The 17,291-nt window shown below is 42.3% G+C and overlaps 1 protein-coding gene across 3 annotated transcripts in view; it reads right to left on the bottom strand.

The window, feature by feature from the left end:
• LOC146184282 (GDP-fucose protein O-fucosyltransferase 1-like) overlaps positions 1-17,291 on the bottom strand; it is a 137,259-nt gene that overhangs the window by 82,803 nt on the left and 37,165 nt on the right. For 2 of the 3 annotated variants that reach the window (XM_084609325.1, XM_084609326.1), the window contains exon 9: positions 3,822-17,197. The gene's annotated coding sequence lies outside the window, so the exon portion shown is untranslated. Of the gene's footprint in view, positions 1-3,821; positions 17,198-17,291 lie in introns of those variants that run through there. The other variant, XR_014708856.1, reaches the window with a different exon arrangement.

The raw sequence follows: 17,291 nt of genomic DNA, 5'->3' as shown, positions 1-17,291 counted from the left end.
TTTTTTTTTTCTTTTTGAAAGGCGGTGGGGGGCGTCATTTCCTGCGCTAGCGATGCCGTGCGTATTTGCGTGCCCGGTATTTTGATTGTTTTGATCGTTCTGCCATGTAGTTCTACGCTGCTTGCGATTGTTTTGTCATTCTACAGTGCTTGCAAGGTCAATGTAGTGCTTCCGCTATGCACAGTTGTGACCGTAGACCTTAGTTCTACCCATGACCGACTTGTTTCTACCTACGCTGCGGTTATGAGCTGACTGTGCCATTTGCGCTAGCGATGCCGTGTGTATTTGCGTGCGCGGTATTTTGATTGTTTTGATCGTTCTACCATGTGGTTCTACGGTGCTTGCGATTGTTTTGATCGTTCTACAGTGCTTGCAAGGTCAATGTAGTGCTTCCACTATGCACAGTTGTGACCGTAGACCGTAGTTCTACCTACCCTTTGATTGTTTTGATCGTTCTACCATGTGGTTCTACGGTGCTTGCGATTGTTTTGATCGTTCTACAGTGCTTGCAAGGTCAATGTGGTGCTTCCATTATGCACAGTTGTGACCGTAGACCGTAGTTCTACCTACGCTGCGGTTATGAGCTGACTGTTCCATTCCATTCTCTTGCATTGTGCAGTGACGCAGGCCGACAATCGTCGAGAAGGAGCCTATTACGCAATTTTTTGGTGTTACTGTAGCTCGATTCGGCCCCAAATTTCAGTCGTACGAAGTTTGACGATACTAGCGCTAACCACTCCAAAACTGCTTCATCAAAAGCGAGTGTAGCACTAGAACCGTAGGCATTTTGGCTGTTTTGATGTTAGGCTTCGATTGGGCAGAAATGCATCTTTCAGCTGGCCCTGTGACCTTGCTTGCATAAATGCGTTGGAAAAGATTTCTTCAGTTGTTAGCTATCTACAGACTTCTGGGATCATAAACGATATTCATTCACGGTTTTATTGCTTTTATTTGTTTTATGCTGTGCATGGCATGCAGGGTGACACGCGGCTAGAGTGCAGTGAAATATAAACTTATTGCACTTTGGTAAACTTAGTGAATTTTAATTACGTTTCTACCAAATTGCAATAAACTTATACTTGATGTGAGACAGCTAAACAATGCTCTTTCCAACAGAACCTCTAAATGTAGCTTTGTATAATAACTCCCCCTTTCTTGGAAAGTTATTTGCACAAAAAAAAAAAAAAATTGATGGGTTCAACGCTGCTGAGCTGAGTGTGGAGTGAAAGCTTTGTCTGCAGGCAACCGAGCGTTGCGTCGAACACAACCAGTGCTCCGCTAAAGGCATCAAAGTTCACCGGCGTTCTATGCAGAACCAACTTTCATGCCTGTTATGAACGTGCCTGCGTGGCATAGGGTTAACCTGAATTCAAATGTCGTGGCATGCTGATTCTAATGTCACCCTCCCACATAAAAGGAGAGCCCCAAGTTGGTGCTCTTTCAAGCACCAGCGTAAGGTAGCTTTCGGTTGAAAAAAAAAAAAAAAAAAAACACCCTGCATTGTTAGCCTTTCGGTCATGTGGCAGAGCGGTATCTCTGCGTTTCATTGCCATCGCCTATGCTGCCATTGTGCGATTATACAATCTGATGCAACATGGTGTGATGCGATGTTTGATAGCATTGGTAGTTCCCTTTGCTTTTCCAATGATCTGACGGTGGAGGTTCCATGTTCTAAGATGGAGTTCAGAGGGTGAAGGTTTCTGGAAGCTAGGGAGGTAATCCAACCTCTATCCTGCCCCCCCCCCCCCCCCCCCCTTTTTTTGTGAGGTGGTGGGGGGGAGAGGAAGGGAGAAGTATCACAAACCCTACCCACCTGCCACGTGCCACACTGCAAGGGCTCACTTGGAATTAAAAATTAAGTGCAACAAGTTTTAACCGTTGTCACTGCCTATGCAAATGGGAATGGGAGAAAGATGTCACTTCTGGAGCATGAAAGGTTTGGTTGGTTTGGTTTATGGTGTTTAACGTCCCAAAACGACTGAAGCTACAAGAGACGTCGTAGTGGAGTGCTTTGAAATTTCAGTGGCCTAAGGTTCTTTAATGTGCACTGACATTACACATTAAAGAACCTTAGGCCTTAATGTACACAGGCAATTTGCTTTTCACCTCCATTGAAAAGCGGCTGTTGCGGCTGGTATTCGGTTCTGCATCCTTGGACACAGCAGTCGATCGCCCTAACCGCTGCACCACCTCGGTGGGCGGAGAATGAAAGCTGGACTTCTTTGCTCTCACATGGCAATACTAGAATTTTGCAGAGTGGTTCAAATACAGCAGTCACAGTAAAATTCCTGCATACTTACGGCTTCTAGTTGGATGATGACCAAATGATAAAAATTTAAGTTCAAAAGGTTACCTCCCTTTAATCTTTCCTCAAGTCACAAAGAGATCTTGAAGCACTTGAGTTTGTTGAAAGTGCCGTTACAGCAGGTCTGCATACAAGAGTGCCCAGCATCAGAGATGAGGTGTGCTAGCAAAGCTCCAACCACAAACTGGGATGGTCTGGCAGAAAATGACGACTGCTCGAAGTTCTGCAAAGACTGCAGCACAGCTATCGGGTGTTTCTCATTGGCTGTTCTTTCCGAGCACTCAGCCCAAGGCTCGTTTGACTGAATATATAAGTAATGACATGCGACTTTACGGATTTTTCACAAGCCTCTAGATGTCTTCGTTCAGGTCACTGCATTGCCTGAATATACCTTTGCACACAACCCCTGGCAAAAAACCCATGAAGAGCCCACAGGAAGCAGTCAAATGAAACACCTGTCATCATTTGCGCAAGTACTGCCATGACAATGGAAAATGCAAACAGCAAAACGTACACTTTGGAAGCTGCTGAATCTGCCTGGTAAAGCTTTGTGTAATATGCACACGTGAAGAGTAAATAATCTATCAGTTCAAAGCTGTTAATTTTTTGACCATTCCTGGGACAGTGATGCATGGCCCACATTTATTTACAAGTTTATTACACAACAACAAAGAATTAGGAATTAATACAATTTTTCTGTCCCTTAACAGGCAAGCATGATTAAGCCAAAGGCACTAATAAATTTCGTGCTCTGTGCAGGACAGAGTGCAGATTCCTCTCATTAGAGCACTGGCGTTGCCCGCCACGGCATTAGGAAGACGCTTGTGCATGCAGCAGGCACCAGGGGGTGACCCACAGAAGTTTGTTTAGGTTCGCCCTTTGTGTTCTCCTTCGGTTCTCTCTCCATTCTCAGATCCTAAAGTCACTGGCGCCGCACCGATAACGGGATCTAAAGGTATTTAATGCTTAAAAACACTGCCAACTGAGACTTTTAAGAACCTTTTTATTGTGCACTAACTTGTTATCCCACAGAGTGAAGCACCAACTAGTCCCCCAATAAGTCTTACACAAGATTATAAAAAAAAAGATGATTAAAATACCTGAAATTGTTATGTATTTAAACCTGCGAAAACCGCAAATTCTGCCTTTCATTCATGTCACCATAGGAAAAGATCTAAGAATATATTTTTCTACATGTTTCCTTGGTCTTGAATGTAGCCATTCACTTAATTTTAGAGATAAGCTAGGTAAATTTGTGAACAAGAGCAAAGAATGACACAGAGAGCAGTTGCATGACAAAAATATGAGCATGTGTTTTTTCTTGCGGTAAAATGCTGCCTCAAAAGCAGGGTAAACTTTGAACCTCAGATCATTCGTTTTGCAAGTACTGCAGTATGCCAATGAATGCGCATGTGTGCTAAGGCTGACAGTGCTGTGAGATCTGGAAAGACCGTGAATAACGCTATAAAAATCATTTGCTAAACATGGACTCATTCACTCTTTCTTTCCACAGGTGTTCTGACAAGGTGAACGCCTTTATTTGCATAAAGAACTTTAGTACAGAATGATGCCACTTTGCACACTGGCCAGCCCCTGCAATCTCACACACGAAAAATTAAAACTACACTACAACAATAATGATCATAAACTTTTGCGGACAAGTGAACTCAAAGTCAAATCACATCGGCATCAAGTACTACAGGTAGGAACACTGTATTAATCTTGTACACAGAACATAAATGGGAAAACAAAATTAGGCTTGAAAAAGAAAAACAAAGTTTACGCACACATGTGCAGGCCTAAAAGATGCTATAAAAACAAAATGACAATCTCGCCCACCTTGACGAATGGGAGCCAAACAGAAATATAGCTTACACGTGGCGCCTGCTCTTGCCCGTAAGTTGAAGAGAATGCTGAAGTAATGTCACAAAATGTACCAAAGAGCTTTTTCAATGCTGAATGGTTATGTAAAACGACTGCAAAACAGTACCTAAGCATCATCCGATACATGAGTATTTAAGCAGATGAGAGACAAGGAAGACAAGCCCTTCATACAGTGCTTGTGCTTTACATGCTCACAGCTACATGAGCTTTAAAATAACGCAGAAAATTATCACTGATACAGTACATCAGTCAAATATACACAATGCAGACAAAAAAATGAATAATTCAGGCTTCTATAAAAAGCACTGCAAGTATTTGCAATTCTGCACAACAGTACGCTATGAGTGCAAATATGTTGCCGCTACAACGCAGAATAAAGAAGCAGTGTCAACTCAATGATGACTGCCTCTTTGTCAACATGCACCATGTGACAGTGGCTATCATCAACACATTTTTCTGAACAGGGAATCTGTTAAGCCTGTTGAAAGTCATAGATGAATAAAAGTGCAGTACAGTGATTAGTGTGCATCCCTGCAGGAAATATAAGAGTGAAATAGAAAGCTCAAGCGGCATGACATCTGTGGAGTACAACCAAGTCTGGCACAACACACATAGTGGCAGAGGAAAACTACGCTACAGTGGACTTCTGCGAAAGAAGAGGCATAGCACTACAAAGGAAATAGGAATTGCTCCTAATATTGGTGCCCATAGTACTCCCATCAAGTGTTGCAGGAATGCTCTCAAGAGATGGACTCCATCCCAATCGGCTTCTGAACTGCGAGGCCGCCTACAAGAACCTTTTGTGCCGTTTACAAACCTGATGCGACAGATTTGCTGAAATAACAAAGACTAGTTGAGGAGTGGTATCACTGTCACCAAAACCCCAAAAAGTTTCGCACCCAGCTATAAGCACCAAAAGTCATCCTCATTCTATTCTGCAATGCAAATAGTGTAATTTTAAAAGATGCTGTGAGGAAAGAAATAGTGACCAGCATTTCATATGCAGATCTACTGGAAAATAAGAACATTACCAGTGCCCTACAATCTGCAGTAAGCGATTTCAGACTAAATGTGTTTTGTTACAGCATTGCAACGCTAGGCTACACGCCCAACCCTATACTGCCTTTTCAATGGTTGCAATTTTCAAGGTCATATTTGAATGTCACGTACACCCACCTTGTTGACCTGACCTTGCCCCAAATTACTTTCATCTGTTCATGCGATTCAAGGAAGTCATGGGAAGCAAGCATTCCTGAAGTGATGGAGAGGTAAAAATGGCTATGCATGGGTGCCTAATGTCACAATTAAAAGAATCCTTCTCACAAAGCATCTGTGAACTTTTGAAGTGACTGAATATTTGCCCTGCATGTAAAAAGGGATACATGAACAATTTCATTTCATTTTTCATTTCCTTAACAATAAATAATTAGGGTTTTCATATGAATGACTCCCGTAACTGGTGCTTCACTTTTTGAACTAGTCTCATTAAACGAGCAGTGGTGTGCCTAATTTCATCAACAATGTCCTGCACTGGTAATATGAAGCACACCAATGCTGGTTCAATGAGGAATTCCAGTTTTTATGGGCACATCATATATTACGTAAATCTCGATAGTGTAATGTTCTGCAGTCAATTATTGCCATCTTAGCTCTTCTCAATACACTGTGGCCTTTGTTTAAAAAAAAAAATTGTCATGATTTTTTTCAGCATTTGTGTTGTCTTCAGTGCTGCTTCTAATGTAAAGAAAATTTGCATTTAAAAGTGGTGCTGCCTTCACAACAAAGAATGAAACCGCATGACAGGAGCAGGCCTCGTTGAAACTCTTCTTAAATACACTCTGCTTTTTGTTTTTTCAAAACTGAATTACATGCAAATAGGCTAGCATTCCTACTCAGTAGTATATGAATAGTGTATTTAAAAACTCAATAGAATACAAAATTAATATTTGTGCAATTATTTGCTGTTCGGGCAAAATTAACCCAAATTAAATATACATGCAAAACAGTGAAGCACTAGCGGTGGTGTTATAGGCCAGAGTTAAAGCTGTAGCTATCAAAGACTCAAAACCGGTCTCCACTAGGAGACAACCAACACAAAGCGAGTATATAAACTTTGTGACAGTCATATCGTATGTGCAAGAAAATTGCCCTACCCTTAGCCACTAATGTAGAAAGCGAATAAATAGTTCCCAGTCACCGATGATGACAAGAACTAGAGTTTGAGTCAGGTCTCTGATATCGGGAATGAAGGTAAGGTTTGCTAAAGTTAGCCGAACCCTACTGCATCATCTAATCTTGATGGCAGATTGTATGCACATTATGAATGCTGCTACACAAACAAATCGCACTGCAATGCCAAACCCTCTTTCCCACTCAGACAAGTCGGGACAGCCTACCATGACGCAACGGAGGGTTTTGAGTGACAAAAATAACTATGGTATGCCTTATACCAAACTCATGTCAAATATCCTGAAAATAACTCGAGAATGTAGTCGACTCACTTCGAATGATTGCGATCATGGAATATTTGATTCTTTATCTCAGTCGAATAGAAGGGTATTAGACTCGCGGCTAAAAATTTTAAATATTCGCATGCTTCTAGACGCCTCCTTTTCATTTACACCATTCTCTTACAACATGCTTCGGTAGCTGCCCAAGCTTTTGCTGCATCAAACACAGCGCTAGGGTTGTTTACTTTTATTTGTAGCACGACCTTCTCTCAAATACAAATGGAACACATGCGACCTTCTCTTATCGTACAAATGGAACACATGCAATAAATGCAATAAAACAAAAACAATGTCCACTCAGCAAGGACAGTGAAAGTAGCTGAGCCCTGATTGTTGATCCTGGCAGATTTCAAGCTTCTGCATGATAATTACAGAGACCAAAAGTCTAAACATCTACAAATCCTAGATATGCCCAATTTTTATCTGCTTCCTGGTCCCTTCCTCAAAAGAATGCTTTAAACAAAGTGCACATGTGCAAGGCAAAAAGTTGCTCTGCTCACATACTTCAAGGGACATGGGGGGACAACTCCATTCTCTGGCTTATTCTGGCTATGCTGGTGCCGAAACAGCAGCGAGAGATGCCTTCATGGGAGAGAAATTGAGTTAAAAATCTTTACACTAGTCGACTCAAACCCATAATGTCCTTACGAAAAAGAACGGGTAGCCACCGATAGGAAGCAAGTAACGGACTGGCGTAGCTTCGGTGATCTGCACCCAAAAAATTGGTGTCTATGTGCACATTTTACAAGTGATTCCAGCTGCTGATGGTAATACGCACACTTTATTTTTTCTGGTCTTTTCTAGCTTATAAAAGGCTCACAATTCGATGAGAGTGGATTCTCGGTGATTAGAAAGCAGTGCCTTACACAGACCAACTATATGCCCTCAGTGTCTCTCTAAAATGCAAATAGTGAAAAAAATATATATATACCATAGATTTTAAAGTGTGAGCCTGAAGACCAACTGGCCGGAGCCACTTCGCAAAGCTGGGAGCAACGATAGCCACAGAAATCTGGTGAATTCAGTTTCCTATTTTATTCTGTTGAGTTCATTTCTTCAAAACACTTGTATACCGCAGAAATCATTTCAATTTAAACGAAAAATATGACTGCTGCAAAACAAGCAGCAAAGCCTTCTAAGAAAGCAAGGTAAAAAGCATTAAGTACAGCAGTCACAGGAGTGTACCTTTGGCGCAATCCATTCTCAATCCAACATTTCCTTTCACACCGAAAACTTACAATAAAATTACGAGACTCCAAAGATGGAACTAATAAAACAGGCTTCACGAGTGTGGTATTGGTGAAAATGACGAAAAGTAATTCTTTACCATGGCAAGTAGTAAAGCAGTACCAAGCGGTCTTAATAAACTGGAAAGAACACAATCTGAGCTCTCAATCTAACAAACACAATTTAATTAAAACAAAAGCATATTTGCCATGAAAGAACTAAATGAAAATGTTGCAGACCTAATGACGTGTGGACTGCAATGCAAAGGACAGGGACGTGGACAGGGCTAACAGCGACTCCAAAAACATTTTTAATGTGTGATGCAGTTGGTAAAAAGGCACAGTGCAGTCTCATCTAGCCTTTCCTTACCTGTTCAGGCTTTCCCTCAAGCCTGTAGCAGAAAAACGTAAATAGATAAATAAATAAATACCACCAAGTGATACAGCTTTTAGAGCTGACTGGAATGCAGAACACAACTAAAGCTGTTATTAGTGGAAATGCACAATGTGAGCTTTGAATACTAATTTTTAGCACTTTGTCCTTCATATTCTTGAGCACAAAGAAAGATAATCTATATTTCAAATACAGAAAGAGAGCAAATGCATTTGAACCTCGCCACAACGGAATTCATGACGGGGGGCGTAAAAAAATTCATTGAAGCGAGAATTTCGTTGCGGCGAAATCAACCAAAAATCACTGTCAGGTTGGACTACACAGTGTAAAAACGTTATTTGTTTATAAAAGAGTCAGTCAGCTGCTGCCATGAGTGCAGTGGTAAGGTCTTCATACTCAATGAGTAGTTGCATTGTGATTGTTGTGGGCACCAATAAAAGTGCGGATCACGCCAAATGTGTCCTTCGCAAATGATGGTGCTACCAAATACGAACAGAGTTCGAAAGAAAAACAATAGCTTACACCTTGCCCCAAAGCAGCATGCCCAATTGTCACTGCCACCAAGCAAAGGCGGTTTTCATGTATCTGAGAATGGCTGGGTCAGTGAGGGCACATATCGATTCAAGTGAAAGTTTTCAGCGAAGCAATGCAGTGTGGACTTGGGCAAGTGTACAGATTGGTGGCCATATGCTTATTTTATTTTTAAATACATTTTTAAATTCAGCCTCCCTTAGCAAGAACTTGGTGAGAAATTGATTTGTCTGTTTCTATGGCGAGCTGATGGGGAATAGAAATATTTCGTTGAAGTTGCATTCGCTGTAGAGGGGTTCGACTGTATCTACAAGCTCCTGCCACTAAGCTGCACTGCATTAAAAGGAGGAAGTTCTACCTAAGCAGCATGGGCCAAACTACCAAATTACAAATATTTCTGCACTGACACATAGAGAACTTCAGTATGATAAACATAACTTTTTTGAGAGACAAGATGGAGTACAGCAGAATGTCGTTGATAATAATTAAAAATTAAAATATTATCCAAAGATTGCATTATCCAAAACAGGCTGCAAAATGTTGCAAATGAAATAATACTTGACACAGAATTTTGAAATAATCTGTCACTTTGGGCTGGACATTTTGCTTCTGAATGTCCAGAAACAAGCTTTTCTGAAACATGCAGAAAAGAGTTGCAGTTGCATTGCTGAGCTTTGCACCTGAGACAGAGACGTGAAGAACATTTAAAACTAAAACCTCGCACCCTGCGAACTTAGCCAAGTGCATAACCCGTCCCTGCAGGAGCTGTTGTGAAAAGATAAACCAGCCATGATGTCATCAGCATCTTGGCTAAGGTCAGTGCTGTGGACTGCAACAATGACAGCATAAAACAGAGGCACACTCTAAGAAAAGCTGGAGCTTCTTTTTTAAAGTGAAAATTCTCAATGACAAAGGTGGGGGTGGAAAGGGGGTCAGTAGGTGAGTGACTCCTCTACTGAAGATCATGTAAAACTTCAACAATTGGCCACGAGCATTACTGTTAGTGTGCCTACTACTCCCTCCTAATAGGTCTTTTTCACTGCCTCCTGGGGTTAAATTCGAAACAATGAGAGTGTAACGCATTTTCATAATTATATAATTGTAACGTAGAAATACAGCAGTATTAGCTGTATGAAAATGCATTACCGTTATAGGGCACCTGCCAGAAACAAAAAAATAAATAAATAATAAAAAACTATTGTCGAAAAATGAAACAAGCCGCATCATATCAACGAAATTTCACAGTAATGAAATGTTCGTTATGTTCTAATGGCATAAGATCACACCCCCCTTTAAGCAGCAATGCCACTTCGAGCTTTATTATATGTTGTCAAGCATGCACTGCAGTTCAGCCCTTGAATTAGTTATTACAGGAAATTGGAAGTTTAGGAACTTTTTCCCAGTTAATTCTTTTGCTTAGCTTTCCTAATCTACTCTTCTGAATACCCCTTGTAAGCATGCAGTGAATAAGAAAGGACAGTTTGTGCTGCGTCCCCTGCCTCGCACCCTTCCTGGAAGGTGTTCCCTCACTCCTCCTGTGATATACAGTGGCTACTATGCCATCCCTGTTGGTATACGCCAGAATATTTACATGTCGTTCTCCCATGTCCTGATTACAGAATACCTGCAGGCGTGCTTATATTTCAATTTCATCAATCTTTTTTAAACAGTTCTAGAGCTGACTGCATGAATACAGTCTGCCGTCAAGAACTTTTTTCTAAAAAACAACTTGTTCCTCTGGTTAGCATAGTCTAATGTTGCTCTGATCTTAGTTGCAATTATTTTTGGTATATTACCTTGTAAAGAATAGACAGTAAGATAATCATAAGTTTTCAAGGCTTTGGTGTCACTCTTCTTAAGGACTAGTACCCCATTGGCATTACTAATCTTCTCCTACAGCATTTACCCCCTGCTTCATTTGTAGTGTCCCTTACTTTCCCTTCAGTTACAACTAGAACCTCTATTGAGTCTCTGGCACTATTTTTAATATTTAGTGGCGCAATTAATTGGCAATACATTTCTAAGTATTCCATCCCTCCTTCCAACTACCTTAATCAAATTGCTGGACACACTGCCATAATTAGCTTTCACTATGCACACTGATCATGCTTAATTTCGTTATTGCTGCTTTCAGGCTTTTGACTTGCCTTGCTCTATCACGTCTGTGCTATCCTTACATCATTTAATTTTCACTCTTTAGTTGTGATAGTTCTTCAACGCCTGCCTTATTTATGGGGTTGAAACCCCATTGACACAGCCTCCAGGTCATTAGAACCTGTATTTCCTGGATGAGCTTTCCGTGTCCAGCCTAGCTACCCCACCTGGCTCAGCTGCAATTTACACCTGTACATCCTTTAGAGTTAAAGCTGACTGTCTGTTCTCAACCAACCCTTTAAACAGCAACACGTTCTCCCTTGGAGATAACTCATTTGCTTACTTTTGAAAACTTTTTAAGGTCTAGGAAACTCCAGACATTACTGACCATCACACTGTTCCCAACAACTCTGCATCTTTTTTTACGATGCCAAGTAGGCACAAATTATGAAACATATTTTGCCCCTTGTTCCTAGTTTGGAATCTTCCAAGTCCTGCTCTCATGTTCCTGAAAAAAAGGTATTCATGAAACTTGGATAATTCCTTTACTGCAAACTACTATATCCTGCTATCAATATGTAATCTGTACAATACTTTTCTATTCTACTTTTACTCACAAAATGTGTTTCCCTCCACCTGCAAATTATTCAAGCAGAAACATGCTTTACATTTTCTCCGAAAATAGAAACAGCATAGAAGTATTTTTCTATTTCTCCGAAATAGAAAATAGAAGTAGCACTCACCTATTCTTAAGTGCCTCAGCATTTGTCTACTGACGCTTACTGAGCTTTAGAGAAGAGCTCCTGTACAACCTGGACTGCACGGGAGCCAGACCTTAACTCGTGGCATGCTGTGACGACGTACGGCACTGCATTATCTGCGCTTGCTGGCAATGCATTCCTCGAGTACATCCCACAAGTAAAGATTTCGCTGCCTTTCCAAAGGCACCAGTTGTGGGTGCCATATCAAAGGCCAGACCCCATTTTTCCAGCAACATACAGTTGCAGCAAAGCACAGGAAGCATGATACCAGACGTGCATAACAGGATGAAACCGTAGGATACGTTCCAATCGGCGGCATACAGTTCTCCTGGCTACTTTGGTGCTGAGTTTATACTTTGCAGAGAGAAACAAACTTTTGACATGACTGCCCACGATTAGGAGACTTAAGTTGCCAACTAAGTCACAAAAAAATGCAATGGCATGGCATGAGCCGCACGTACACACACACGCTTCAGTAGCAGACACAAACAAGAAGCAGCCTTACGCTCAAGCTAACAAACACCTCTCACACTGTTTGCACATCCTGCATTTCAAGCAAAGTACAACAGATGTACCGAGGTGTTAATAGAAAAACAGGTGCCAGGCACAAACGGTCTCTGCAAGTGAGAACTTCACCGTAACAGATTTCAGAACTGCAATCGTTTTGTCACTGAGGTCATGAGGTCCTTTTCTTTTCTCACACCACTAATAACAACAACACTAGAACCTCGACTATGCATCCTCCATTTATGTGATGACCTGCATTTTGCAAAAAATTGGCAAGGGACCGGCAAATCCCCCGGAGAAATAGTGCGTTAAAAGCTTAAATTATACGGTTAAAAAATTGCGCACAGCCCACTTCGTACAATAGCCAGTGACAACTGTACGGAATGAGAGATGACAGCAGACGTCCCATCAACTCATGGTGTTCTAAATCGCACTCAAGACGGAGAGAAGTGCGTATACAAGATGTTACCTAGAGTGCAATAGCCTGTGTACTAGCAGTTCAGCTGACAGCTCTGACTCTGCATCTGTGGCCTGTAGTCGGCAATCAGTGCATGATAGCTCTCACCAAGTCCACTTTTCCACATGCTTCACTAATGAAGATAATTAACAAAAGTAATCTCACAATGATAACAAAATGAAGTTACTGTGCTGGCAGTAACAAGGTTAAATGTTGCTATGATCATCGGTAGCAAGTTTGAAAGCGTTTTTTGCTGTGGCTTCAGTGGGGGAGCGTGTTAGGCCTAGCGACACCGAGTTCATGGCATACTCTTGCTTGGCAAGCTGCAGAAAGCATGCCAATGACGTGGGTGCACTCAAGTCCTGCATCCGTGCTGCAGGCAAACAACAAGAGTCCTTTCTTTTTTCCCAATTATGATGCAAATGCCTGACAGACACTGCTGCCTTCTGCCGATGAGTGAGAGCGGTTCTAAATGGGCAGAAGACATGTCGCTGGCATCTTCGTACTGTGCACCATAATACATCTTTGAAGAGTTGAAGCAGTTGGCATGTTGTCCAAATCATCATTTTCAAGGCACCTGTGCCACCCTAACACAACATTACATGCCAAAAGGCACCAATCTGACATAAAAAGACTTGGCAGCGCAATTTCAGTGATGGCTTAGTAATTTGCATAATTTGCACCCTTTTAATCTGTTACAGGGGCTTATGAAAAAACTTTTATCGCATATTTTACGCTCCCTGCTGCACTAGATCATCAGTATGCCACGGGTGCTTGCGCAGCAGGCATGCGATGATCAGCAAGGCCGCGTTGCTCTGTGGGGCTGCGAAAGATGTCAGCTGCGGGTGGACACTGTCATGTCAGCTACAGCAGTCATTAATTAGTTTGTATATTGGTGAAGGTAAAGCAAATTCAAACTGCGTGCTGCTCCCCAAGTCACTCACACTAGCAGACGACATTTTTCCATACGAAGAGGTGTAACAGCAAGCTTCTGGCAACCTACGGTGCACTCACATTAATCCAAAATTGCCAAACCGAGTTCGGTCGGTCACTTGGGACTAGAGCAAGGTCTCCATTCCTACCGGCTTTTACCTCCATTTGTCTCTGACTGCTAGCTTTGTGACTGCATCACTGTGCGCTTGATCCTTTGAGCTGCACATATGCAATTATACCACTCTGTGAGAAACTGCGCAAATATGAGCAAAGCAGTGGGGAAGGGTATGCATCAGCCTGAATTTATTTTAAAGGAAACTTTTTTTTTTTTTGGGGGGGGGGGGGGGGTGGACAGTGAAGTACATACATGATTTCGGGGATCGACATTTACACGGCAGTGTGCAGCATATATTGCAGGTTTCCACGCTTCTAGGGTGTGTTCAAGGAATAGCACAATTTGCGCACCTCCCTTTCGAGCAGTGCACAAATAATTATGCAAATAAATGTATTAGCTCTAATAGAACAAAAACAGGGGCGTTTTTCATTATGCATACAGAAAAAAATTTCAATTAATTTCAGCAGCCAGAGCAGAGCAGCTCTGCGAGATTTCAGACTGTACAACGTACGAATTATAGTACAACAATTTCATGCAATTCCCTGAAAGTCGCATAATCGAGATCCTACTGTATTAGGTGCTTTTTCAATTATGCACTCATGTTTGAGTACAAAAATAATCTGCAATTCTAACCACAGATACAACTACATACTAGTATGGTGATAGTGTCAATATGCACCATTCACAAAAGTGCATACCATTTTTGCAGTCCCCAAGAAGCAGTAGACTAGATCAGTGTGACCTATGAGGTAAATCCTGGAAGAGCAGAAAAAGCACACGCATTACATGGAGGAAATCCCCACAGAAGTCTGGCTGATTACTGCCAAATTGTTACTTGGGGAAATTTCAGGAGCGCCAGAAAAAAAGTATGTTTGAGCTCTCTAGAGCAGCTGTGTCTTCGTTTCTCAAAGTGGCTAGCCCATTAAGCAGCCCATTTTGAAACAGCTAATTGCGTACTGGCTAGCAGCTAACTGTCTCAGGAAAACCCCTTTGTGACCTTGGAATTGATCATTATCGAAGCATCTTACATTTTTACCTGGCAAAATACTGCTGACAGCTGCAATGCTGAGGTTTGTCCAATTATCCATAATGCATGTGTCCTCACTAAAGCCCCACACACAGCTAACTTTTCCATGCAGCAGCAACAGCAAAGCACGATTCAGCACAGAGGGCACTTCTCAGCCCGTATGCTAAGCATTAACAACAGAAGCCTAATACAGTTGATCCTGGACATACTGAACCCGGCCGCATCGAATTACTGCTTATATCGGACAGTCAGAGAGTCCCATTGAAAATCCCATGCAAAAGTGTTGCGCTACTGGATGCATTTATCAAATTCCCATAAAGGACACATCTGATATATCAAACAGCATGCCAGGCCCCTACAAAATGGTGCTTCTCCAAATGGCAGATCACTTTTAGTGTGCAGACAAGTACTAGGCCCGACCGTGGACACATATTCGCTGCGCCGGTCACGTGAAGATGCCATAAAACTGCCCGACATGAGGAATGTGGCACGTAAGTAGCGGTAGCCCCTGGCCTGACAGTGCCGTTTCTTGCCAAGCACTTATGCTGTGTAAGGAAGCCAGCGTTCAGCACAATGCTGGCCATACAACGGGGCTAAACTGGCTGATTTCATGAAGGGTACTGGCAGCTCTCAGACTTGTTTCGCACACCTTGCTGCTGTAAGTGTTGCAAAAACCAACTGCGCCTCAATCTCAATGAAAAATTATCGTGCTTGTATTGTACTGGCAACATGATAGGACCTCTTATTCTAGACACTGGCTAGTTGCAAAGCAACATCCACTGCAGCTACAATGAAAATGAGACTAGGTCAACTAATGCCCAGGGAGTGGCGCACTTCCAGCACACGGCACACTGATTTAGAATGAGCCTCGCATATGTTGATTAACTATCCTATTTCTGGTAAGCTGCAGCTAATTTTATTCACTGCCATGTTTTATATATCGAATTTGTGATCCCCCCCTTCTCCTGAATTCAGTAAATCTAGGATCAGCTGCACTTGTAAGGCACCTTCAATAAACTAGCATTGCAGGAAACAATGCCACTAACAAAAGGGATGCTACCTGCTCCCAATGCTGACAGCTACCAATTGCTAACAGCCAAGTGGCCAGTACATTGCTGACCAGGTAATACGTACGTTTACTTTGGTTGCTGCTTCCGCGGCTTCCGACATGTACCGACACTGCACAAGTTTTGTGCCATTGCTGAACCAAATTTATATGCAAGCCTTACTGCAGCAGTGATACAGTTAATCTAAATCAAATGCCGCAGTACAAAACATTGCTCATAAACAGACCTAAAGCTGTGCACCCAACTAGAAAGCTAAGAGCTAAGTATTTAATGCAGACAAATGCACAGCATTTTGAGCAATGAACAGCGTGCATGGTGTGACACGAGCAGTGCAAGTTGGCAAGCTCTGCCAGCACGCAGCAACAAGCTTTGCCAGTAAGTGAGCTACACAGACGCAGGTGCACAAACACGCTCCTAGGCATTGAAACTGCCGTAACTGAAGCCCTATTGACTACGACAAGTATATACTGAGTGTTCAACGTCAACTGTATCACTGTCAAGTGTAGCAGTGACAGCAGTGACACAGCGTCTAAATACTGCAAGTGATTGAACAAAATTTACTCAAATCAAAGCGCAAAAAAAAGCCAAAGGACGAGTGCTTGTTGCGTCCTCACCTCGTCCTTTGCCATTTTTTTGCGCTTTGCTTTGTGCGACGATAAACCAACACGCCCAAACATTTTCCCTTATACTGCTTTCTTTTACCGTTACTCACTAAAATCATATTTCTCTCTGACACACCTACATTTCTTTTCTTTGACACATCCTTACGAAAATGACTGCTTGTGAGGGTGAATGCAAATGCAATGAGTGGCGAGAGGAGCATTCCCTACTCTAGGCCCTTGCGGGAGGCCTAACATTATTATCATCATTGCTAAAGATCACAATTTTGATGCACTTGGCGCAATCTTGGTTGCTCCTTTTAAAGCGATGGCACAGTGAACCACATTTGGTGAAGAAGTGGAAGCACTGCTCGCTGCTTCCTCTGCACTGTAACTTTCATGTGCTCCCACAACAGCTGCAAACCACGGGTTTTGGCCACTAGCGACAGGCAGTCCAAAAGCCTGGAGTATTCAAGCCCCTTGAACGCTTCTGTCAGGTGCAAAACCTTTTGACTGCGACAAAATGGGGTCAGAAGTGTCCACGCTTACATCAGTACAATGCATAGGGTCTCATATCCCAATGTGACGCTGGGACTCTCCGGAGAGGCACTGTGGTGAGAAGAACACACACAACATGGCTGGAAGCCGTCACATCAAAGCGCTGCCATCAAAGTCCAGGGAGTAAACTAAACGCCGGTGAGAGTGGCCAACACATTTCCGACGAGAGTAGAAGCTGACTTGGTCTCCTTCTTGGTACACGCCGCATCACAGTGAAGTCCTTCAGCACCTAGAAACAGTTCAACCAAAAGAACCTATGTAACTATAGCTATATTGAAAGCTAAACATTACTTCCACCATACTGGTATGGTGGTGCCGTATGT

Source organism: Amblyomma maculatum, chromosome 7 (assembly GCF_055883805.1).
Source record: "Amblyomma maculatum isolate TAMU_Amacu chromosome 7, ASM5588380v1, whole genome shotgun sequence".
NCBI classification, from domain to species: domain Eukaryota; kingdom Metazoa; phylum Arthropoda; class Arachnida; order Ixodida; family Ixodidae; genus Amblyomma; species Amblyomma maculatum.
This window is presented reverse-complemented; position numbering and strand designations above follow the sequence as displayed.